The sequence below is a fragment of the Pelodiscus sinensis genome, chromosome 4, assembly GCF_049634645.1.
Source record: "Pelodiscus sinensis isolate JC-2024 chromosome 4, ASM4963464v1, whole genome shotgun sequence".
Taxonomy (NCBI): Eukaryota; Metazoa; Chordata; order Testudines; family Trionychidae; genus Pelodiscus; species Pelodiscus sinensis.
Window position 1 is genome coordinate 72,801,836 of NC_134714.1, and position 24,120 is coordinate 72,825,955.

Below are 24,120 nucleotides of genomic sequence, written 5' to 3' on the forward strand. Positions count from 1 at the left end.
TCAGGAAAGCCAAGGTAAAGAATGAGTTACAGCTGGCAAGGAATGTTAGAGATGACAAAGAGTTCTTCAAATATGTCATTCTCCCCCCCCCCCCCTAAAAAAAAGACTGAGAACAGTGTGGGCATACTGATCAATGCCTACTTTGTTTTAATCGTCTCTCAACAAACACATGTGATTGGATGACTAGCAAAGTTACATAGACAATAAGAGAAATGGATGCAGATTGGGATAAGTAAAGAATATAATAGTGATCTTCTGACCAATCTGAATTGAAAACAGACTTTGATGCTATTCACTCATGTTTACTGAAGGAATTAACTGAAGAATCTCAGAGATACTGGAAATATTTGCACACTCATAGATGACAGGTGAATTTCTGGAAGACTGGAGAAGGGCTAATGTGATGCCCATCTTTAAAAAGGAAGAGCTGGAGAACTAGAAACTGGTCAATCTTATTTTAGCACCCAGGAAGCCAGTAGAGCAAAGTATAAAACATTCCATTTGCAAATACCTGGAACGTAAAGGAGTAACCGCCAGCAGCCAGCATGGGTTTACCAAAAACAAATCATGGCAAGCCAGTTTGATTTTCTTTGATTGGACAATTGGATTGGTGGATAAGGAAAATTTTGTGGACATAATATACTTGAACTTCAGTAAGGTTTTTAACAGTCCCACATTGCATTTCTCCAGCTCTCTTATCAAAACGTTGGCTTGACAGAACTACAATTAAAAAGATACATAAGAGATTAAGCAATCACGAAGAATAACTGTAAATAGAGGTCTCAAACAAGATCCACAAAAATCTATTCTTGGTTGTATGTTGTTTAATATCTTTAATTACCTATATGTAGGAATAGAGAGCATACTTAGAAAGTCTGCAAATGACACATACCCATGGCGGGCTGAGACCTGGAAGACTTTGGAAGATAGAGTTAAAATTAAGAGGGAAAGAGAGATCTTGATACATTGGAGAACTGGATTACAGACAACAAAATGAAATTCGACAAAGATAAATGTACTACACTTTAGACACATAAAAACAAATACACAATACAAATGAGAGAGAACTGGCTTGGCAGCAGGACTCAGAGATCTGAGAGCTACGGTGGATCCCAACCACAACATGAGTTAGCAATGTGATGCTGTTTCAAAAAAGGAAATGAAATTTTAGGATGCATTAACAAGCATGGCATGCACATCACAGGAGATGATAGTACTGCTGGTTAGGCCTCAGCTGATGTACTAGGTCCAATTTTGGTCTCCAACGTATTGAAAGGATGCAAAAAAAAATTGGAAAGGGTCCAGAGGCAAGCAACAAAAATGATGAAAGGGATGGAATGCAAGCCCTGAGCAAAGATTGAAGTAACTCAGTATGTATAGTTTAGAAAAGAAGTGATTAAGGGGACACATAATAGTGGTCTCTAAATATTTGAAAGGCTGCCATAAGAAAAATGGAGACAAGCTGTTCTCACTTGCCATATGGGCCAGGACAAGAGATATTGGGTTCAAACTACAGTATACCAAATTTAGACTAGATCTCAGGAAAAACATTTGAACTGTAAGAACAGTAGGACAATGGAACGGACTGCCTAGGGAGGTTGTGACGCCATCTTCTTGGATGGTTTAGACACAACAAATCCTTAGCATCTTGACAGGGATTAGACTACATGACCTTTGTGATCCCTTCATAACCTGTGATTTTGAAAAAAGTAACCATTCTTTCCCCACTATTGCCCTGATCATGAAGCCAATGAGAAGGCATTGCCTTGACATCTGGTGAGCCCATAGCAAATACTTATCCCCGACAGCCAGCTATCTTTAGAAAATCATGGTCCCTCTGAGGGCTTTTCGTAAAAAAGCAAAGGCTTCTAGATAAGCACTTCCTTTAGGGATTATCATTTGCATTCAGCATTGCTCATGTCAGTTGAATTCTGTGCCCTGTGAGGCCATGTCTACACAAAAGGTACACAAAACGCAAAAAAGCAGAAGAGCAAACATGTTCCCTGGATGCGGCAGAGTTTTTTTGGGATACCTGAACCCCCGCAGTCCAAATGTACCCAAAATCTCTAGGTTTACACCTCTAGAGTAGTGATAACCTCTTCTTTTGGGCAGTGTGTGGAAGTCTCACTATTGGCATTCTGCTAGCCACTTGGTGTTTTTTCTACACAACTCAGTCCCAGGCTCTTTCCCCCCCCACTCACTGTGCTGTGGAGGGTCTGAGGCCACCCCCAGCTGCTGGGGAGGGTCCAACCCGGAGGCCACTCTGGCCAGCCCCAGCTCTTTGGCTGCACCGGGCTTCCCCCCACCTAGCTGGCTTTCCCCAAACCCCCCCAGGAGGGGCCAAGTCTGGCTTTGCCCCCAGCTGCCAGAGGGGCCAGGCTCAAGCTGCACCAGTTTCGGCTCTCCCCCTGGCTGCCAGGGGAGAAGAGAGGGGGAAGATACCACATGAAGGAGAAGTTGGGGGGGGGGGGAGGAGAGAGAGAGAGAGAGACACACACAGACAGACAGAGAGGGGAAAAAAACACCACAATATTTGGATTCTTTGCTAGGTCCATAGCAATATTTATCAGAATGACAAATGTGTAGAGCCACAGCATATTTTGTTAAGATCACAAATTTTTGCTCATTGAAGTGGCTTCGGTGGATGTAAATATTAGAATCAAGATTCTAGGGGACAACATGCTACAGTTTAATAGAATATTTTAGTTCAACCCATAACAATGCAGCACAACTAATCTAAATTACAACACTGAGCAGTCTTAAGATTTCTACTTCTGTGTCTCAATTCTACTACAAAGCACACAAGTTTGCATGATTGATGTTGGAGGTATGAAACCCAAGAAGGGAGAATTCAGTCAAATGATGCCTTCAAAGAAACAGGATTATAAGGTAAGTAAATTGCTCCCTCCCTTTTTTCCCCACTTTGGTCTATAAAAATAGATCTATCAAGAGCTGTAGACAAACGTAAAATGTGCTTTATTATTATTATTATAGGAAACAGTTCTGTGGCCCTTTTCATTCCAAGGATTAATGTAGTAAAACTTGTTAAAGTCCCATTTACTGAAGGCTTTAGTCAGTAACCCAACATACATCTGCCAAATATCCAGCTTATACCATCAGATTATCTTAATTGCAGAAATTCTGGCTCTAAGGTTTTTGAATTTAATAGCTGTTTATCTTGAAATGGATGGCACCACTGTTAGAAGATTTAAACTTCTACAATACTCTTTTGATTCCATCTGAACTGAACTAAAAATAATCAAGGCATTTCTACCTCAAGTATATGTGGCCTTATGGTGACACTGTTTTAGATTTATGTCAACAGGTTAATTTTTGGGATTCTTCCTTCCCAACTCTGAAATATATAGATAGCACTGAGTTAAGTACTGGTAGAAGTCATACCAAGAAATAAATGGGTCTGTTCAAGGAAACACTGAGATTTAAACATATTTAATGAAAGTTAACTTGTTTATATCTAGTATTCCTATTATGTGGGACTTGAACTAACTTATTCCTAGGTTAGGTATTTCTTTTGAAGTGTTCCTGTGTGCGCACATGTGTGCATCTTGTATAAAGTGTTGCTTACTAAAACAGTTTTTGGTATTGATTACCTCTACTTGGCATAAATATCTAGCTCAGTGGTGGGCAACCTGCAGCCCATCAAGATTCTGTGTGTGGCCAATAAGACATTTTGTTTACCATTGTCCATGCACACAGTTGCCAGATTCCACTGATTTCTGTCCACATACGTTATTTTTCTACCAGTATTACTAAGGTGACACAAAGCAAAGACACGTGAATTGATGTGTGTGCTGAATGCACTCCCTCTGAATCGAATCAAAATTCTCTTACAGTTCATTCAACACACCCTGTAAATTTCTAGGTATGCAAACGCAGTTAGCAAAACTACCCGACCCCCGTGACCAACTTGGTAATGATAATCTTGAGGCCCACTGACAGAGGGCCACTCATTCACTAGCCTACGTTGCCCATTGCTGATATATCTTGTTTACTTCACTGTACTATTGAAATGCAAATTTATTCTACATCCACCAATTCTAGAATTTCCGTCTCCCTCCCCCATCTCATTACCTGTAATCTAAAGATAGAACAAAGAGCAGTTCAGATCTGTTTTGAAACTGTTACCTAGGGGTGAGTTGTGCCTCTGTGGCATAGTTAGGTGTTATGGGGCATGTGGACACTTGCAGTGAGGCTCTATCAATACAGCTACAGTGACCATATTTTCTGAGTCAAAAATGGGGACACATTGGCAATGCCCCTTCACTCCATTAGCTACACCCACTGACCCTTTAGGCTCAAGCCAGGACTTGGCCCTACCCTCACTGCATCTCCACAGACTGCAGAGCCACAGCTTCCCCTTAACTAATTGAGTACATATTAGTTATTTACTTGTTACTTAATATCCTTAATGCACTTACATTCAATAAACCACATTCCCAAAACTTGATGTAGAGATGAATAAATGGCCCATGTGTATCTGGTTTACCAGATTCATCTACCTATTTGAAATAACAGAAGTTATCATAGAATTATAGTATATTATGATTGGGAGGGATCACAAGAGGTCATCAAGTCCAATCTCCTGACCTCATGGCAAGACCAAGCACCATCATCCCTGATAGATGTCTATCCAACATGCTCTTAAATATCTCCAGTGATGGAGATTCCACAACTTCCCTAGGCAATTTATTCCAGTGTTTAACCACCCTGACAGTTGGGAAGTTTTTCCTAATGTGCAACCTAAACCTCCTCTGCTGTATTTTAAGCCCACTGCTTCTTGTCCTATCATCAGAGGCCAAGGAGTACAAATTTTCCTCCCTCCTTGTAACACCCTTTTAGATACTTGAAAACCGGTATAATGTCCCCTTTTCAGTCTTCTCTTTTCTAAACAAACCTAATTCTTTCAGTCTTCCCTCAAAGGTCATGTTTTCTAGACCTTTAATCATTTTTGTTGCTCTTCTCTGGACCTTCTCCAATTTCTCCACATCTTTCTTGAAATGTAGTGCCCAGAACTGGACACAGTACTTCAATGGAGGCCTAATTAGCGCAGAATAGAGCAGAAGAATGACTTCTTTTGTCTTGCTCAGAACACTCCTGTTAATGCATCCCAGAATCATGTTTCCTTTTTTTTTGGCAACAGTCACACTATGACCCCAAGAATCCTTTCTGCAGTACTCCTTCCTAGACAGTCACTTCCCATTCTGTATGTATGAAACTGACTGCTCTTTCCTAAGTGGAGTACTTTGCATTTGTCCTTATTAAACTTTATCCTATTTACCTCAAACCATTTCTCCAGTTTGTCCAGATCATTTTTAATTTTGACCCTATCTTCCAAAGCACTTGCAACTGACTCCCAGCTTGGTATCATCTGCAAACTTAATAAGCGTCCTCTCTATGCCAATATCTAAATCGTTGATGAACATATTGAACAGAACTGGTCCCAAAACAGACCCCTGTGGAACCCCACTTGTTATACCTTTCCAGCAGGATTGTGAACTGTTAATAACTAGTCTCTGAGAACGGTTATCCAGCCAGTTATGCACCCACCTTATAGTAGCCCCATTTAGGTTGTATTTTCCTAGTTTATTGATAAGGTGGTCATGTGAGACTGTATCAAATGCTTTACTAAGATCTAGGTATACCACATCCACCACTTTTCCCTTATCCACAAGGCTTGTTATCCTATTAAAGAAAGCTATCAGAGTGGTTTGGCATGATCTGTTCTTTACAAATCTATGCTGGCATCTTTATCTTCCAGATGAATTCCTTAATTATTTGCTCCATTATCTTCACTGGCACAGAATTTAAGGTGTTTGTCTGTAGTATCTTGTTTTTGTGCAAACATGTTTATGTGTAGAATCATTAATGCACTCAACAGTAAACTAGGGATACTAGATAGTGTGTAATTGAATAGTCAAGTAATCACATCACATTTTAGCAGTTACATGATTATAGATAGTCCCCAGGGGCGGGACCGGCAACCAATGCACTCCCAACCCCACTCCTGGCTTCCTGTGCAGACCAGCTCCCCGCTGCTGCTTCTGGTACAGAGGCAGCAGCTCCTGTCTGCGGGGTGGGGGGGAGCTCCCCACAGACAGAGGATGGTAAAATACTGTTGCTATTTTGGTAAATTTTTCTGAGAGAATGGGGCAGAGGATGACAGCACCGGTTCCTGCCTGCCTCGATACAGAGGCAGTAAGGAGCAAAGGGGGGGGGGGGGGGGGAGGAATGTTTGTAGTCACTAGGATTAACCTATTACCGGTTAATCATGTAGTCACCTATACACTGACATCTGTACAGTAAACAGTACTAATCAAGGAGTAGACTTTTAAACTGGATAAAATATTTGTATTATAATTTTGAATTGAACATATCATAGGTTTGCATAGTCTTTGTTACAACTCTCAAACTGACTGTTGGACCAAGAACATTTTAGTGGTTTTACATTTGTATGAAGAAACAAAACTGTACAAAACTTAATCAGGTGAAAGTCAAACATTAAAAACAAGGAAATAAGAGTAAGATCCTGGCACAACAGCCCAAAACAAGACAAGTGGAATGCAGAAGAATGCCTTTAGGTAAAACACTTTTGCTATTTTGGTAAATTTTTCTGAGAGAATGCAACCACAATTTGAAGATGGGGCAGACATGTTTACTTTTCAGACAGTGAAATTTGAAGTCTTAACTGTCTGTGTACAAGTGATAAGAAAATAACTAGACTCTTATCTAGCTTCTTGTTTTCTTCTGAGGTCTGTTAACATCCAGCAGGAATTCTAAGAATTTCTTTACTGTTTAAACAGTGTCCTTGTGCTCTGAGGCTTTCTAAATTGGGATATGTGCTATAAGAATGAAGGAAAAACAAAAAATAAATCGAGCATTTCTCTTAATTTGTGTTAGAATGGTCCTTTTAATTTGTGTGGTTAGAATGTTCTACACTTCAATTTCAGTATATTGATAGTAAAGAGTTCAGTGGTAAAGCTAAACATTTAGTTGTATGTGCACACACTGTTATCCTCAGTGGGGTAGCTGTTAGTCTGTACCTGCAAAAACAAAGAGGAGTCCTGTGGCACCGTTGAAACTAACAGATTTATTAGGGCATAAGCTTTTGTGAGTAAAACCCACTTCATCAAATGAATTGGAGCAGAAGTTACAAAAGCAGGGGCAAATAAGGAAGAATTTGCTCATGTTAATGAATCTAATCAAGCCAAGATGGAAGTGAGTCATTCATAGCATTTCATGTGGAAATGTGAATATCCAGAGAGGGAAAATGGTCTTTGTAATGTATTAACCAGTTGAGATCTTTAGTCATTCGTAGGTTGATAGTGTTGAATTTGCAAATAAATTCCAGTTCAGATGTCTCTCTTTGTAACCAGTTTTCGAAATTCTTTTGTAGAAGGATGGCGACTTTCAAATCCATTACTGAATGTGAAGGGAGGTTAAAATGTTCTCCTACAGGTTTGTGTGTGTTACCATTCCGGATGTCTGTGTCCATTTATCCTTTTGTGTCCATTTATCCTTTGGCACAGAAACTGCCACAGTCACTGGTATGACTTCTCTACACTAAAGGATAAATGGGTTTTACCCATGAAATGCCTTAATAAATCTGTTAGGGTGTGTCTAGACAGCACCCTTCTGTCACAATAAGCTACGCAAGTCACGCTCTGCACATTGCATAGCTTATTCCAAGTCTAAATCAAAAGAGCTTATTTTGAAATTTGAATTTCAAACTAAGGCACGATTCTGACAAATCCCTTAACCCTCGTGGAACGAGGGTTACAGGGACACCAGAATAGCGCACCCGCTATTTCGGAAAATAGCGGGGCTTTTAAAGATGCAGTGTTGCCATTTCAGTGTATGTCCAGTATCCTGAAAGAGCAATTCAGGCTAGATGTACCCTTAGTCTATAAGGAGCCACAGGACTCCTCGTTATATTTTTCATCCTGGTAGCATATCATGGTGCAAGCTAGCAAAGCAGCATAAGGTAATGAGTACATAAGAAGTACACCGGGGTTTTCAGCCACTTAATAAACTGTATAATTATTCATTTATATGGGATCCTTTTAGTTAACACTGTATTAAAACTTTTGCTCTGAACAGACTTTTCTTTGCCCTTCATGTTGATCTCCATCTCTAACTTGTCCTTTTCAACAGCTTTGGGGGGGTAGCCAAGTTAGTCTGTAACAGGACAAACTTAAAAAACAACAAATAGTCTAGTAACACCTTAAAGACTAACAAAACATGTAAATGGTACATCTACCACCTGGGTTTTGCCCATGAAAGCTCATGATACCATCTACATGTTTTGTTAGTCTTTAAGGTGTTACTAGACTATTCATTGTTTTTTAAGTTTGTCCTTTTTGGTTCAGTCCTTTTACCGCGAAGACTGCCCTCTGCTGTACTGTTTGTTTACTTAACACAGAGATTAGTTGCATCATGATCAGTAAGGTTCAAGAGAAGCTGCACTAAAGGTGTTAAGCTAGAAAAGAGCTTTGGTGGTGGGGAAACAGGATGATAAAATGCAAACAGGTAAAAAGTAGGGATGTTAGATAGCAATTAATTTAATAATCGTGTAACTGCATCAACCACTTTTAGTGGTTATAGTTATTCGATAATCCACGGAGGCGGATGCCAGTGCGCTCCCGGCCCCACTCCCAGGGGGCTCCTTGGCCACCCTGCGCTGCTGCCTCTGTATTAGAGGCAGCAGCATGGGGCAGCGGGTAGGAGCCAATTTGCAAAGGGAGCTGGTTTAAAAACCAGCTCTCCCCTGCTGCTGCTTCTGTATCAGAGGCAGCAGAGCAGGGCAGTGGCAGACCCTGTCCGCAGGGGGCCTGAGCTCTCAGGACAGAGACTGTGTCAGCATCCCACAGAGCAACCTCTGCACATGGTGGACCTGGGCCTGCCATGGACAGAGGCTGCTCCCTGGTCTACTCTAAATCCTACACCTTTTGTATTAATCTTCAAAAATAGTTACTGTATGGTTATGCTGGGGATTGTATGAAACTTCACTGAAGGTGGTGGGCATAATACCTGTCTATTCAGGATAAATGCAAGAAGTCAATCCTTTTTTGGGGTAAGCTCACTGACATTAAAAGCCATCATTCAAAATACAAGACTATACACTAGGGCTATGTCTACACTGGCAGCTTCTTGCGCAAGAACTCTTTTGCAAAAACTCTTCCAGAAGAGAGCGTCTACACTGGCATGTGCTTTTGTGAAAGAGCATCCATGCCAGTGTAGATGCTCTCTTGCACAAGAAAGCTCTGATGGCCATTTTAACCATAGGGCTTTCTTGAGCAAGAAATTCATGTTGCCTGTCTACACTGGCCTCTTGCACAAGAACAGTTGCGCAAGAGGACTTATTCCTGAGCGTGAGCATCATAGTTCTTGCGCAAGCAGCCCTGATTTTATACAGCAGAACATCAGTTTACTTGCGCAAGAACATGCCAGTGTAGACACAGCCTGGGTGAGTCAGCATTGAACTATGTGGGCAGAGGAATTGTTTGACAAAGCTGTTTTAGAGAAGCAGCCAGAAACATGACAGAAGCAGACAGAAAAGGCAGCAGAAAACCAGGGACAACTAGAGAAAAGCACTTACAGTATGACCCTGAGAAAAAGCTAAGAGGCTTTTAGGTAGAGTCCTGGGTAAGAGAGGTTAAGAATGGATGCAAAATAAAGCTGCCTTGTTTGGTTCCTACTGTATTGAAGAAAGCACGACTTTATGTAAATTGTATATAAAAAGGATTACATCGAAGAAACATCTGACGCCATTGTCAGTTTCTTCTATTGGAAATGGAAAGAGACAGTATTTGACATCTTGCAAGTTAACTGCTTCAGTGAAAAAAGATAACTATTAAATGCGATTGTCAGTGACGGTGTAATCTATTTAGAGAAGTGTATTTATAAGTACCTGTTGCATGATAAAAAATAATGTAAAAGTTCATTTGTGCAATATAATTCAGTAATTTGTAATGAGAGTTTTCGGCTATTAAGAAGTTGCATATTTTAGAACAAAATTACTTCACCAAATTCTAACAACAATTGTTATAAAAGCAGATAGACCTAAACTTTTAATATAAGTCAGACGACCTTGAGGCAAGCAGGCCCACTATTTTTGGAGCTACTTGTAGTGGTAAGCTCATTTGTCTTGCCTCCATGAAGATGGGTCAGGGAACAGTCATATCATCCTGTTAACCAGATCGTCTCTGGATCTTGTTCCAGAATACCATCTGCTACTCAAACATTGGCTGAATCTCTTACAAATATCTTAGAGACTACCTTATACTGTATTATGTAAAAACTGAGAAAAGACAATTCTGTTTTAATTTACATACATATACATATACATATACATATACATCTCTAAAAAGCATGACCATACCTTTGTTAGCAGCTTACAAAATTCAGCCATAGGAAGAAAAGTAGACAACATGATCTAAAAATTTATATTATTCCATTGTAAATATTTGATATTTTAAGAGAACCACAAACGACACAAGAACCTAGAAGGCAAATCACCTATTTTCAACAAGTATCACTGGAAAGATTTGGTGACTAAAGTGCTGTCGACATGCAAAAGTCTCAAACTCAACACCTGTTAAACCTGTTTTTCTGCCACCCATTATAAACATATCATAGCCACATTCTGTGGACAGAAAGAACAAAGCAATATGAGTGAGCATTCCACAGTGCTTGGCATCACACCTTCAGTCGCTAAGCACTGTGGGGAATGCACAACATAGGGATGGCTATTTTGGGAACATGATAAATGTTCTGTCAAACTCCTTTTTGCCTTCCAGTTTATTTTTGTGCCACTTAAATGACTGCCCTTGTGGCAAACTCCAGCATCTGCTGTGAAAAAATCATGGATCCTAGACTTCTCTCGCATGTTGTGTTCAATGTGCTTAGGACATCATGCATTGCAGCAGAACAACTGAAGCACTTAAGAGAGGATGAAGACTCAGATGCGGATGACAATGTGAGTGCCAGGACAGTGAAGTGACATACATACTCCAATTATAGCACAACCCCACTTTACCTCATAGTACATCAACTGTAAGGGGTACTTCTCCATGGTGTTTCAGGCCCTTGTGGATCACCGTGGGCATTTCACACCTAAATGTGGGGTGGTCTGAAAAGATGCATGGTGCACGCATCTTTAGGAATAGTGGCCTGTTCAGAAAGCTGCATGCTAGGACTTTATTTCCAGACCAGAAAATTATAGTGGGAGATGTGGAAATGCCAATAGTGATCCTAGATGATGCAGCTTATCCCTTACAGCCTGGCTCATGAAAGCTTACACAGGGCACTTGGACAGCAGTAAGGAGTGGTTCAACAACAGGCTAAGCTGATGCCGCATGGTTGTTGAATGTACCCTTGACAGACTGAAAGGGAGCTAACAGTGTCTCTATGGCATATTGGACCTTTTGGAGGATCATATCCCCAAGGTGGTGGCTGTGACAGGATGTGGTCACAGAAGACCCCTTGGGATTGTTCCCCAGTGTGCTGATTATGCAACTGACACCCACCTTCTTGCTCTCTGTGGCTCTACACCACTCTGTTCTGCTAGACCAGATTCTCTGATCTCCCATAAACAAGGCAAAGAGCTGGGGGTTACTGCCCTCCTGAACTGTAATTTAGACACTGAACCTCCAGGAGAATGCAGTTCTAGGGCATGGCACCCAGGAAACGACCCTCAAAAGGGATAAAAACAGGAAATAAATCCATCTTTCTCTGAATAAAAGTTTTCCACAGAGCAAGCTCATGAGGATGTTCACCCTCTATCAATGAACGATATGCACTTTGGTTGATCCCCCCCCTCCTCTGTCCCTCAGGTAACAATTATTTACACTGGGACTGATAAATAACAGTGTTTTTATTAAGTACAAACAGTAGGATTTAAATGGATGCAAGTGAAAACAGATCAAAGTAAATTACAATGATAAAAAGCCCCACATAGCTAGTTCTAATCCACTAAAGTTATTGCAAGCAGATTCTCACCCTAAAGAACTGTTCTTGTTCTAGGTATAATCTTCATGTCAAAGATGATCTTTTACTCTGAACTGGATCCCCAGCCCTCTTCTGGAGTGCGTCATGCCAGCGGAAGATAGCTTCCCATTGCTTAAATAGTCTTTTCCCAAGGGCAGGAATCATTTGTTCTACACTCCCCATTGCTTAAATAGTCTTTTCCCAAGGGCAGGAATCATTTGTTCTACACTCCCCTTTCCATGGAAAACAACATGGGTAAAAATGATGGAATCCCTGTACCAGAGTTCTGCATGTATTGATAGGAAGGTCTTTGGTTGTTTGCCCTGCATCTTGGTAAGACACTTCAATGTCTCACTTTTGTCCTCCATGAGCTTTAGCATATGTTCTCTCAAACCAGTGGTTTCTGTTCTGACTTGCATCTCCCTGGCTCTTCTTTGGTCCCTTTTCTCTGTTTGAAGCTTTGAATGACAACAGGTTTTTTCCTTAATTGATTGAGTCTGTCTGGTGGTAAGCATGCCTGACTTCTCAAGGTCTGGTCTGGAAAAGTAACCATTAACAATAGAGTGACTATACTATTCATGATAAAGATTGTAACGTTTCACTAACATACACATTTCTCAACAAAACTTGCTACTTTTCTTGTTACCCTAGAGCAGGGGTGGCCAATAATTTCTGACATCCAAGATTTTGGAAAGTGGGTGAGGGCCATACTCTTCCATCATATGGATGTAGGAGGTGCAGAGTCTGTGATGGAGGTTGGGTGCAGAAGGGAGCTTGGGGTAAGAGACCGGAGTGCAAGAGGGAGACTAGAGTGTGGGAGGGAGTTGGGATGAAGCAGGCAGTTGTGACCTAGAGCAGGGAACTGGAGGGCGGGGAGGTGGGTTGGGATGACTTCGGGTAGGAAGGGATTGTGATCTGGGGTAGGAGATTGGGGTGCCAGATCTGGAAGGGGGCATGGGTGCAAAAGAGGGCATCAGGTTTGGATATGTTGAGTGGGGGGGCAGAGAGTTGGGGCAGGAAAGGGCTGCGGAGCCAGATGTAGGCTACGGCCAAGAGACTTACTTGTCAGCTGCCAAACTAGCCTGACTGGCCACATGCTTCAAGAATAACTGAGCTGAGGAGAGGGGGCGTGGTTATTCTTAGCTGCCTGTTATTCCAACAATAAGCTCACATTGCCTGGTTTCTGCTAGAAACTGGCCAACAGGAATGTGCTGGGGGCAGGGTGGCTTCTAAAATTTCCCCCCTTCCCTCCAGTTTTAACAAAGAAATGGAGCCCTGCAGCTGCTTTTCTGCCTGGCATGCAGGGCAAGCTGGGGATTCTACCTGGGGCTCCCTGCTGCCTCCGCAGGCTGGATTTGGTGGCTTGGCAGGTCAGAATCAACCCATGGGCTGTATTTTGCCCAGGCCTGCCCTAGAGGTGCAAACACATCTCTCCAGACACACTGCTCATGGTGAGTTTTAAAGGTGAGGGAAAATGGGAGGAAGGAGAATTAGGCATGGGTTCCCAAGAAAGTACAATCTGCCCTGGTGCAGGAGTACATGGAAGCAATTTGTAATAATCCTACATTTGTCCAAACATTGCCATTGCTCTGGCTGACATATCCCTGCTGAAGGTTAACAGGCAACTCTGGGCTCAGCATGTGGATGTGAGCAGGGGATCCTGATCCTTATACAGCCAAGTTCTGTGTCACTTTGGTTCCGGCAGCATAGATAGAGGAATGGTTTGGGAGAGCGTCATACCACGGCAATGGGAAAATGGCAGCCCTATTATGGAATCGCCATAAGAAAGCTGGTAAATACATCAGACAAAGCTATGACACCTTCTTCCAGCAAGAAGCTATTGATATCTCTGTGTACACTGATGCTGTTTGGACAGAATGCAGACCCAGGCAGAGCTTAGCCAGCTCACAGAAATACAGCCTCCTGTCACCCTGTGCTGCTGCTCCCCACCTTCCCCCAGCTGCAGGAGCAAATTTCCATGCTGCTGCCAGCCCCATCTCACTGCAATACACTAGCAACTTACTGCCCTGTGACACCACAGCCCCCCTTACCCAGCTGCACTAGAATTTAACACATGGCATGGCCACCACCTACACCACTACCCCTCTCCACTTACACAGAAACTGTTTGTCTCTTCCCTTGCATCATGACCCTGCATCTCTTCCTTTCTTTCATGCTGCACATACATTCTGAGAGTTCTAACATCGAGGCTTGAGAACAATTCCTTGCTGCCTGGCACACAGGTTGTCACCAGATTAAGCCTAATCTCTTTGTCCACTTTCATCTCTTCATCAATAACTTCTGTCTCTGGGATAACTTCTGTTTCTGACTTCAATGGGAAGTATTCATATTCTCCTTGGGTGTAGAGGTGGAGTCCCCCACCCAGGATTGTGTTCAGTTCTCTATAAAAACAGCATGTTGTAGATGCAGCACCAAATCAGCTGTTTGCCTTTTTCACCTTGTGGTATACCTGCTGGAGTTCCTTCATCTTGATTCTGCATTGTAGGGTGTCTCACTTATACCCCTTCTCACACAGAGCTTGAGAAATGTGACTGTCTGAATCCCAGTTCCTGCAAGGCACTGCAGCTGTGATTGCACTGATTCTTCATCCCACACACTGCTAAGATCCAAAAGCTCTGTGATATTGCAAGCAGGAGAGCCTTTTGAGTGATCATCACCAGTTTTCCTGAGATGACTCCATGAGGACCACTACACAATATGCCAGACACTAGGAAATGGATTTTAAAGTTCCCAGGGTTTGCAGTGGGAGGGGTGCATTTGTTTATCTTTTTATGTGGCTGCAGAGCAGCAGAGTTCTAAGCACTGGCCAGAGTGGCTAGTGGGGCATTATGAGAAACATGCTGGAGTTCAATAAACTCAACAAAAAAATAAGGATGTTAAATATTTTTTTTTGGATAAATGTATAATCACTCAAATTTTCAGTAGTTACACGTTTATATAGAGGTTGGGAGGCAGCTCCACAGAAGCTGGTATGCGCAAGGAGAGCCGGCTTATAAAATCATTAACCATTTTATCTTGGGCCCCACCTCCAAGTCCACCACCCAGCCTTGCCCTTTCAAGGTTCCCCTTGTGCCCCCTGCTGCTACGGGACGGGGGACGGGGGGAGCGGCTCTGCAGGAACCAGTGCTCACAGACAAAGGCAGCAGTGGAGGGGTGGGATATCTTGCATGTAACTGTGAGGGCAGGGGCGGCCTGTGGCTATAGGCGGACTCGGCCACTGCCTAAGGCGCTGCTGCCCAGGGAGCCTGATGATGTCGTCATGGGGCACCCGCCAATGACGTCAGTCCATTGACGACCCTGCAGGCGGGGGTGCTGATCATGCGTTTCACCTCGGGCCACTCCTGTGCGAAGGTGAACCCAGGCTCTTCAGTTAACTGTTTAAAGAAATATACTAATACATCCCTACAAAAAAAAAAAAAAAAAAAAAAAAAAAGCTACTGTAGTACACGCATGATTGTCGACAGTAAAGGAGGGGAAAAGGTAGAAGTTTTTTGTGACCAACCCTGGGCATTTGTCATGACCAGGACTCGACAATCTATTGAATCTACTTGCCCATGGCAAGTAGATTTCAGACCGGCGCCCTGTTTACCGGCAGCATGCACAATGTGGCTCTTGCGCATGTGCAGTGCAGGGCTGGCGAGCGGCTTTCGTCGCGGTTTGTCAAGCCCTGGTCATGACTTATTGCAGCGAAATGTGGACGTTTTCTGGGTTTTGTTGCAAAAAAGGATTTTTTGTCAATAGAACTTGCCAGTGTAGATAAGGCCTAACTTTTTAAAAGAGCATTCCAAAATAGTGTTTCAGTTCTTAAATATACTCTCAGTTTTGAAAAATATATGAATCTCCTAAATAAGAGCTGCAACATTGTTTACATGCCAATTACTCTAAGAAATCAGCTGACAACCCAGGTCACTGAGTTTGCCAAATATCAACCAACTTTGCATGAAAGGCAAATCAAAAATCGTAAATCAACATTCAGTTTCAACAACATTTCTAAAGTGTACCATCACTTACCTTCTATACCTCCATTAGAAGATTGCAACAGGTTTTTTTGTTTTGTTTTTTGAGTATGATCGCTGCCTTTGACACCTCCAGTCTAAATTACTGTATACACATTCTACACAGGGTTTTACTTAAAACAGGGGTTTTCAAACTTCATTGTACTACAACCCCCTTCTAACACAAATTACTTCACAACCCCAGGAAGGGGGTCTGAAGTCTGCTCCCCCCCCCCAGCCAAGTCCAACTACCCCAGCCTGTGGGAGGGGGAGAGGCAAACACTAGTCTCCACGGCTCTGGGCAGAGGGACCAAAGCTGAAGCTTCAGCCCCATGCAGAGGACCTGCAACCTGAGCTATACAACCCAATGCTAAAGCTCAAGGACTTTGGTTTTGGCCCTGAGAAATGGGAGTTGGGCTTCAGCCCCAGAAAGTCTAAGCCAGCCTTTGCAACCTCATTAAAAGGGAGTCATGAGCTACTCTGGGGTCCCAAGCCATAGTTTGAGAACCACTGTCTTAAAACAATCTGAAAATTTAAGACAAAAGCACCACTGAAGGACTGTTGTACTGTATAGTAAGTAGGGATGTCAAAACAGTTAACCCAGGGGTCCTCAAACTTTATGATACTGTGAACTCCCTCTAAGTTGCTCCGAACCCCCCGGGGGGTCGGGACCCACAGCTGAGAAACATGGAGTTAACCAGTTAAATGATAGTACTTAACCGATTAACCATTTTAACTTGGGCCTGCATCCTACCACCTGACCCTGCTGTGGCCTATGAGCTCCTCCACAGCAGGGACTGCTCCAGCCCAGCACAGCTCACCATCAATGAAGTTCATTAGTGAGGACCGGTTAACCAGCTAACCAGTAAGCGTATTGGTAAGCCTCACGCTTACCAATATATTTACTGATTAGCTGCTTAACATCCTGAGCATTAAGTGTTTTACTTTCTGCAGTGTTTGCTGTTTTCCAGATTAAACTCTAAAGCTATGTCTTCATTGAGGAGCGCACCTGCGTATTGCTCCAGCCCCCTTCTATTCCCACAGAAAAAACTAACTTGAGGGCTTAAGGGTGTTTTACACTAGCAGATGGCTGAGAGCATGATCTGGTACTCAGATTTCAAAAATAACTCACTCTGCAGTGAGAATGCAGACTAATCGACTGCAGGTGCAGTCAGCCCTCCAATCCTATCCCAAAATTTTATTTGGGCCATATTTTGTCTACTTTGTGCTCTAACTCAGGGTACGTCTAGACTACATGCCTCTGTCGCCAGAGGCATGTAGATTAGGCTACCAGACATAGGAAAATGAAGCTGCAATTTAAATAATCGCTGCTTCATTTAAATTTACATGGCTGCCGCGCTGAGCCAACAAACAGCTGATCATAGAATCATAGAATAATAGGACTGGAAGGGACCTCAAGAGGTCATCGAGTCCAGCCCCCAGCCCTCAAGGCAGGACCAAGCTCCGTATACACCATCCCTGACAGATGTCTATCCAACCTGTTCTTAAATATCTCCAGAGAGGGAGATTCCACCACCTCCCTTGGCAATTTATTCCAATATTTGACCACCCTGATCAGCTGTTTGTCGGCTCAGCGCGATAGTCTGGACGCGCGGGTATCGACATCAAAGGTATTTGTCGACCACCCAGGTATGCCTCCTGGGATGAGGTTTACCTGGGTGGTCGACAAATACCTTTGATGTCGACACCCGCGCGTCCAGACTATTGCGCTGAGCCGACAAACAGCTGATCAGCTGTTTGTCGGCTCAGCGCGGCAGCCATGTAAATTTAAATGAAGCGGCGATTATTTAAATCGCCGCTTCATTTTCCTATGTCTGGTAGCCTAATCTACATGCCTCTGGTGACAGAGGCATATAGTCTAGACGTACCCTCAGTTTGCCTATTCTGTGTCTGTTGCACGCCCAAAGCATTTGAACAGATATACCACCCAAGAAATCCTTTTCTCACACAGTCAGCTGGCCAGTAGACGACAGCAGACATGTGGTAAAGCTGAGGCATAATCATAGGTGCTGACTTTTGGTTTTACTAGAGGTGCTCCATTCCAATTCTACTCATTTTCCCAAGGCCCAACCCCCCACTCTGCTCCTTCTCCCTAGGTTCCCTTCAATGAGCATCTCCAGCCCACTGCTCACTCCTTTCTGCCCTCTCCTACCTTTCCCCAAAACTGGCAATTTTCAGCATATTTTTATTTCATTCATACTCATTAGTATCCTAATGTCATCATTATTAAAATAGTAATGAACTTCATAATTACAATAGGATTCATTACAATATATTAAAATCATTATATTCAGCTACAAGCTCTCTGCACTAACATCCCAGTTTAAAGTCCCCTCTTCTGCCTTCCCAGTGTTGCTTCCACCGGGGTCAGGGCTTTTCTTTCCCTACTTTAGTCTATCTGGGCTTCTTTGGATCATGAGATGCTTGCTGTGGTGGGAATTGAGCTTGACTGGGAGGGAGAAAGCAGACAAGTGAATACTCCTGCCCACCCCTTAAGGCACTTTTTTTAAAAATAAGACTCACTCAGCCCCTGCAAGAGCAGGGAGGTGGGAAACAGCTGATCTCTAGGTCTGCCTGCCTGCCAAACAGATAATAGCAACTATGTACAGATTGCCCATAAAGAGCAGCTCATCTGCCGAGTCCCCTATGGAACTAATCCATGGTCACCAACAGCTGATCATGAAGGTGGATGCTGAGCACTCTTTTTCCATGGGCATCCAGCAACAGAGCACCCATGGAATCAGTGCCTATAGACATAAACAGAAGACAGACCAAACGAGCACTTCCACAAAAGAACCCAAAGAACATAACATACACCAAAGGTTCTTGTGTAAATTACATGGCCATGGGATAAGAGGGAAGGTCCTTTCATGGATTGAGAACTGGTTAAAAGACAGGAAACAAAGGGTAGGAATAAATGGTAAATTTTCAGAATGGAGAGGGGTAACTAGTGGTGTCACCCAAGGGTCAGTCCTAGGACCAATCCTGTTCAACTTATTAGTAAATGATCTGGAGAAAGGGGTAAGCAGTGAGGTGGTCAAGTTTGCGGATGATACCAAACTGTTTAGGATAGTTGAGACAGAAGCAGACTGTGAGGGACTCTGAAAAGATCTCACCAAACTGAGTGATTAGGCAACAAAATGGCAAATGAAATTTAATGTGGATAAGTGTGACGTAATGCACATCGGGAAAAATAACCCCAACTATACGTACAGTATGATGGGGACTAATTTGGCTATGACAAATCAAGAAAGATCTTGGACTTATCGTGGATAGTTCTCTGAAAACTTCCACACAGTGTGCAGCAGCGGTCAAAAAGGCAAATAGGATGCTAGGAATTATTAAGAAAGGGATAGAAAATAAGACCCAGACTATCTTACTGCCCCTGTATAAAACTATGGTACGCCCACATCTTGAATACTGTGTACAGATGTGGTCTCCTCACCTCAAAAAAGATATTTTGGCCTTGGAAAGCCTTCAGAAAAGGGCAACTAAAACAATTAGGGGTTTGGAACAGGTCCCATATGAAGAGAGGTTAAAACGACTGGGACTTTACAGTTTAGAAAAGAGGAGACTGAGGGGGGATATGATAGAGGTATATAAAATCATGAGTGGTGTGGAAAGGGCGAACAAAGAAAAGTTAGTTATTAGTTCCCATAATAGAAGAACTAGAGGACACCAAATGAAGTTAATGGGTAGCAGGTTTAAAACTAATAAAAGAAAGTTCTTCTTCACACAGCGTGTAGTCAACCTGTGGAACGCCTTGCCAGAGGAGGCTGTGAAGGCTAGGACTATAACAGAGTTTAAAGAGAAGCTAGATAATTTCATGGAGGTTAGGTCCAAAAAAGGCTATTAGCAAGGGTATAGAAATGGTGTCCCTGGCCTCTCTTTGTCAGAGGCTGGAGAAGGATGGCAGGAGACAAATCGCTTGATCACTGTCTTCGGTCCACCCTCTCTAAGGCACCTGGTGCTGGCCACTGTCGCCAGACAGGCTATTGGGCTAGATGGACCTTTGGTCTGACCCAGTACGGCCGTTCTTATGTTCTAAGGAGAACTAAGTTCTCCCATAGCACACTGAATGAATTTATAGACAGACCCAGTTTAAAGCACCACTACAAACCTTGGATATGCTGCCAGAAATCCTTTCCAGCACATGAGCTAATACAACACAATTATGGACACAGTCACATTGGTTTGGCCAAAGCATATCTCTGCAGTGGGAATATTAAACTAAGACAAACCCTAAAGCAGAGCTCCTCAAATTTGGGCCCGCTCCCCCTAAGGAAGCATGTCCACCGAGTGTGGCGTGGCCCAGGTCAGCCTCCAAAGGAGGCAGGGAGAGAGCTCCATCCAATTCCTGGCACCTGTCCCCATCCCCAGTGCAGATCCACACCCAGCCTTGTGCCAGCTCCCAAGCTTAGCCCTGTTCCTAGATGCGGCAGAGACTGGGAATGAAGCCGTACCTGGCCACAGACCTAGCTGCTGGCCCCCAGTGCAGCCCAGCTACAGCTCTGTTCCAGCCCTCAGCCCTAGCCTTAGCTCCTTTGCCCCATCCACATCCGATTTCTCTCCCCTCCACTGCAGGCTGCAGACCTACTCCTAGCTGTGGCTCTCAGGGGCAGGACAAAGATGGGGTAATAGAAGGTACAACTCAAAAGTTTGGGTACCACTGCTCTAAGGTTATGCCTAAATTGCAGCTGGGAACATGCTCCCTAGTGCAGGAAGAAAAAAAAAGCACTAGCTCTATATGTTGTTGTTAATGCGCTAGCTCAGACTAGCCACCATGGTACAGGTGGCTACTGGGACCAATACAAACTAAAGATGTAAGCAAGTAGACGACTACCGGATAAGCAGGAGCTTATTGGTTAGCACTATCGACTATTTGCTCATCTCCTGCACTCCCCGTTGTGGCTTTCCACTGTTAAAGGACAGGGGAGTTGGGGCACAAAGATGAAGGCTCAATCCCTGGTCCTGCCAGGTCTCAGCACAACCCTTCCCCCAGGTGTAACTTAGTTCCTGAATTAGAACAAGTGTACTGTAAAAATCAAAGTCTAAAACGTGGAATGTCAATAAACATCTGTAAATCAACAGCCTACAGACTGGACCTCTATAAGCTGGACTTTCCTCATCCAGCAGCATATGTGATCCACCATCTGTGGCTGGAACACTCATAGGGGAAAGCTGGGCACCCATGCTCAGTAACTCCTCCCCTACTCTTCCGGAGTGGCACAGCTCATCTGTGGCATTCAAGTTCAGGGAAGGAAGGGGGAGGAATGGGGACTGCGGGAGTGCTCAGGCGAGGGGGGTGGAGAGAATGGAAGGGGGGAGAGGAAGCCATCCGGCCTCTTCCTCCAAGCATCCCTTCTGTCCCAACTCTGCTATTGCTGGCCCCTCTGCTGCCAATGGAGCAGAGCTCTGCAGCTAGTGTTAGAGAAAAAACTGCCCCCCCCCCCCCAGTAAAAAAGTTTGGCCAGGCCACTCTTGCTATAGTGGGCTGCAGTACTCCTTGGGAGAAACTGGCCGCACCCTTCCTGCATACCATTGCCTTTAGAAAAAGGGAAGGTGTGAAAAAGGGAAAATAGCCTCAGACTCTCCCACCCGTCACCATGGCGTGAGAACTGCGGGGCTTACCTGGTCACATGAAACCTGCTCAGTTGCGGCCCAACCCCTGGGACACAGACCCCCCACTTGGTGACCATTGGGCCATATATGGTAATATGCAAGCGCGGGAAAGCAATGTGCAGATTTGGGATTAAATACCCATCGCACAGTTCACTCGAGGAGGTCTTCGCAACACACGTACCACTGTGCGTGTGTCTTCCCGTATACTTCAAAGCGCTGCTGGCCTGATCAACCGACCAGCCACCTCCCCCAACTCTCGGGTGTAACCAAGGCCGTCGCAACCGAACCGATATCTTTGAAATGTTCCATGTGCTGTGTAAGCTGGTATGTATGATTTGATTTTTTCTTGTTGTATAAGCTTAGTGTTGTAGTTGTTTCGGGTAGTACATAGAGTTTGTAGTTATCACTGTTATTTAGATAGTGTAGCTGGATATTTTTAGACTATAGACTATTCCCCTTGCCATTCCCATCCTTATATCTGACACGTTTAACTAGAAATCATAGAATAAATATAATAAATACTGTAAATTCTTTATTAACACGGTCTATTAAAATCTTAGAATAAATACTATAAATTCATCACTGTTATAAATACATATTTTTTATTTGCTAAAATGGTCCATCTGGTTCTGTCCTTCCCCCCTTGGGTATGCATCATCGGACCTGTGATTCTCGTGGCAGCTAGCAGCAGAGGTGTTGGCACTGACCTCCCCTGGTAAAGCATATTCCCTGATTTAGGACCAGTCAGGAACTGAGGGTGCTGGACCAGAGGTTCAACCTGTGCTTGGAGGATGAGTGGGTTACTTTTAGTAAATTGAAACCATGAACTTCTGAAGTATCTGCTGCAGAGATCAGCAGACTCTCTTCTCCTACAGTGAGGAAGCAAAACACTTCGAATCGAAGAAAATTGTGTTCTCTGATCAACAGCAGTGTAACAGTTGAGTAATGTGTCTGTAGTTCAATATCCTGGAGAACTGTCATTTTCCGTAAAAAATCCTTAAACTCTTCTCTTTTAAGAGAGTCTATCTAGTCCCCAAAACCTAACAAGTAGTCCTGCAGCACCTGAAAGACTAGAAGATTTATTTGGGCATAAACCTAAAAAAAATTGCCTCTCCTTTCCACTCCATGCATCTGACAAAGTGTGGCTTTGTCCACAAAAGCTTACGCCCAAATAAATCTGTTAATCGTTAAGGTGCCACAGATACAGACTAACGCGGTTACCCCTCTGATAACTAGTCCCCGATCATCCCAGGAGCTCTTCTCTGCACCTGTTCCAGTTTGAATAATTTTTTCAGGAACACAGGTGAACAGATTTGTGCACAGAATACCAGATGAGTTTTTACCAGTGCCTTGTATAGTAGCATTAATATTTTCTTTTCACTTCTGGAATTCCCTTCTGAGAGCAGATTTGTCTTTTTCATGGCTAGATTATGCTGATGGCTCATAGTGATTGACTAATACACCTAGGATCTTCTATCGCTTCCTGTTTTCAACTGATGAACTCTCAGTCTATAACAGAAACTCTTGTTATTAGTCTGAGTGCAAGGTCATGCACTTTGTATTATTAAATTTCATCCCGTTTCTTTTACTACAGCCTCAAAGTAATCAATTCTTCCTATATAATATTTAGATCCTTCTCTGTATTGACAATGCATCCCAATTTTATGCATCAAGTTTCATTAGCACACCTACTTCTTGTGCCAATGTCATTAACGAAAATATCTAATACAACCAGTTTCAAAACTGATCCTTGAAGAACTCCAATAGTAACCTTTTTCTAGTCCAATAAAAATGGCTGCTGCACTGTGCCAGCTCAGCTGATTGTCGGCACAGCGCAGCAGTCAAGACGCGGATCAGTTGACAGGGAACGCCTTTGTCGACTGCTCCTGTAAACATCGTTTCATGAGGCATAAGGTAGCAGTCCACAAAGACATTCCCTGTTGACCGATATCCGTCTTGACTGCCGCGCTGTGCCGACAATCAGCTGAGCTGGCACAGCGCGGCAGCCATTTTTATTTTAATGAAACGGGGGATATTTAAATCCCCGCTTCATTGACTATGTCGGGTAATCTAATTTACATGCCTCTGCCGTCAGAGGCATGTAATCTAGACATACCCTTAATATCTTCCATAATGACTATTTTCAGTAATCTTTATCTTTCTAACATTAGAGAGATGGCTATCCATATCCAAAAACAAACCTGGAGGTCTACTGCAAACACCACACACTCGCACAAACAACTGTTTCTCTGGAGGTGGGTGACAGGAGGGATCATGTGAAGATTATCTGTTGTGTTCCCTCCCTCTGGGGCCTCTGGTATTGGCCACTGTTGACAGACAAGATACTGAGCTGGATGGACCATTGGTCTGATCCAGTATGGCCGTTCTTATGACCAAGAACCTCTTTTATCCTTCCCACTATGATTCTGACCAAGACCTAGGGATGTCAGTGACT

The 24,120-nt window shown here is 43.4% G+C and overlaps 1 protein-coding gene across 3 annotated transcripts in view; it reads right to left on the reverse strand.

The window, feature by feature from the left end:
* Positions 1-24,120, reverse strand: part of PALS1 (protein associated with LIN7 1, MAGUK p55 family member) — a 102,588-nt gene that overhangs the window by 71,052 nt on the left and 7,416 nt on the right. The gene's annotated exons all lie outside the window — the stretch shown is intronic.